A 2967-nucleotide genomic window follows, 5' to 3' on the forward strand; every position below is an offset into this window, starting at 1 on the left:
TATATATGACATTACTTATGTTCTCATAGGATGGAAAAAATGGACAATTCCAGTGATTCTGAATTATTGTCAATGAAGGTGCAAGACTTTTATGAAGGTGCAACTACTTTTATGACTAATAGCCTTTGGCCCCCAGGAGATCCTGTGTGTTTAATTGGCCCAGGCTTCTCTCTCCTTTATTTGTCAGATCTCTGGGTTGGTTGTTGAACATGTATGGTTGAACCTGGGCCTACTGGGATCAACAGCATCCAAAGTGCTTTTAAGGTTTATTGCGATCATGACAGTACACTCGCCTTTGTGTTGGTTGCTGTCAGTTATTGTCAGGTGCCGGCAGTTGCTAGGTATAATCACTGTTGTGTTCATGCTCAGCGTTCATATGTTTGGTTTTATTCCAATACTTCATAAAAGAAGGGGTACCCAGTCCACATCAGTGTCTGACACCCATGTTGCAGTATACTTTTAAATATTAATTAATATTATTTTTTGATTCACTGTATAAATTTGCTACCTGAAATTACCCATAAGTGCTCATTTGATTTTAACATTCATATTTGTATATTTTGAGGGATATTATAATTTTTGACTTTTAAAGGCTGCAGCATTTTTAGGATTAAAATGTGTGCGTTCTAAGTGTGTATGCTATACGTGTGTAAATTGTGCTCTTCTACTGTGAGTGGTAACGTTCTGACCTGCTTAGTGCCAAGGCTTTAATTTACTGCAGTATACAGTATCAGTTTGTCTCAAGGTTTTCATAATGTACTTCTTATGCACATATTATGCCCCGTATGAATGATTGTACTCTTTGCCCATTTGTCTGAATAGTATTTTCATGCATTACCTCAACACTTAACTGGGCAACTAAGTGTGCAAATTATTTTATCAGCATTGAACATGATGCTCACTCATGAACTGTAGTCACTTTCTTCATGTTGCTCTTTCTTAAGGAGAATTGTCTCACCTCCAGAATAGTGTTTGAATCCTTAGGCCATGCATTGCAATAGATGAAAACAGTTTACTGTCATTCTATTCATTTTTGCTCATAATAAATAAAATGGATTAATTTAATGTAATTGTTTCTTTATTTCTGTTACATATTACCTGGATATGCATATAATTAGGATTTAAAATGAATTATTGAAACATACACTGGAAAAACATGACAAACTGGAAGCTCCACTAGGAGTAGGGCACGTCACACAGGTAACAGAAGGCTATCCAGTGTAGCTCGTCAAAAACACCTGCTGTCTGAGGGAGCCCCTCCCCAGATACATGTGCATACCATGCAGGCTAAGGCCTTACCAAAGCAGCTTGGTTTTGAATCCAACTTTGGCCTTTTGTTGCAAATCTTTCCCTCTCTCTCTTCCTGCCTTTCTTGTCACACTTCACTTAAGTACTGTCCAAAAAAACATAAAAAATTGCTGTTAGCAGTCTGACACTAGATGGCGATGTACATTTGGCCAACACATCCTATAATTATTTTTGCTGATTGGCAATGACATTTTAGGGAAGGGAGATATCTTGTTTGAGAAACCAACCAGATACACTAGATTGAATGCAGCAATGTCCAGAGTAGAAACAGTTAGCAGATGTAGCTTTACCATTAAGTCTATAGGGTGCAGCTTCCACTTTGGTCCAGTGTAAATGTTTGGACAGTGGAAAGATAATGGTTTGATTCCCATGTGTTTTGTTTCCCACTTTACTGACCTATTTGTGTCCGGGAAGTAGAAATGTAAAAAGGACTCTTGTTTCCAGTGTTCTCGGGTAACTCAATGTTTGAGATTTAACTCCTTTACAATGGTTCAAATCTCATGCAGAGTAGATTATATTCAAACATTTCTCAATCGCTTTGGCTCACTTTTGGAAACAGTCTTAACACTCTGTAACTTATAAGTGCAACTGTCACAACTGTTTAATGGGACATCACAACTGCATCTCTGCAAACAGGTTGTACTGTACTATGCCTCTGCTCAGGATAAAACCCACAACCTCTTGGATGCAACGTACCGACGTTCCTGAATTTCTCCACGGGATTAATAAAGTATCTATCTATCTACCATCTCTTTCCTCCTGGACCTTCCTTGAAAGCCCCAAAAAACACAGGGGTGGTAAACGCTTATGCTACAATGGCAAGAGGCAATACCAATTTATCACGGTCGTTTTTTTTAACCAATCAACAGAGACATGCTTGTCCCAGAAGGATCTGTCCATTGAGATGGTCTCTGACTAGGCTCTGTAGCCGTGTGGGAACTAATGCTGGGGTTGCATGCTGTCCTCCAACCATTTCACCAGAACTTACATGACAGGGAGGGGCTCCTTTAGTGAAATACACACACACACACACACTCACACTCTGTGCAGAAGGTGTACTGGGATGAGATGTTTTTGTTTGCTTGGTTTTGAGTAACTGAAAAGGAAAGAGCAGACTTATTGTATTTCTTCCATGTGTAGAAGTAGAGAGCTGCTTTGCTGCCATACTCATCCAGAACAGCCCAGGCGAGGTTAAGGCCAGCTGGCAACATTGAATGACCAAACATCTACACACTGGCTCTCCCCTCACACTCAGCCATCAGCTCATCCAAAAAACAAGCTAATAAAGACCTGTACGTTATGTAACTTCTGTTCTGTAGAGCTGGACAGTGCATGTAGGGTATGCACATCTGAGAAATCCATTAAGTGTTACATAACTTTAGCAAGGGGCAGGAGTATAATCTCTACTATAGCAGACATAACAAACATTCCATGTCATGCCATGTTATGGATACGTTTTTTTTTTTTAATAGATAGCCTCAGCTATTAGGAATGCTGTCATCACATTACGTGAGGTACTTCAGTATCATGTCATGAGACCCATCTATGCAGTGTTTTAGCTCCACAGATAACCCTGAACATTTGTGAGACACAAAGAATGGCAACAGTTTTAAGAAAACTGAAGCAAAGTTTAGAGTAAAAAACGCTGCTCACACTGTA

The sequence above is a fragment of the Osmerus eperlanus genome, chromosome 14 (assembly GCF_963692335.1).
Source record: "Osmerus eperlanus chromosome 14, fOsmEpe2.1, whole genome shotgun sequence".
Classification (NCBI taxonomy): Eukaryota; Metazoa; Chordata; class Actinopteri; order Osmeriformes; family Osmeridae; genus Osmerus; species Osmerus eperlanus.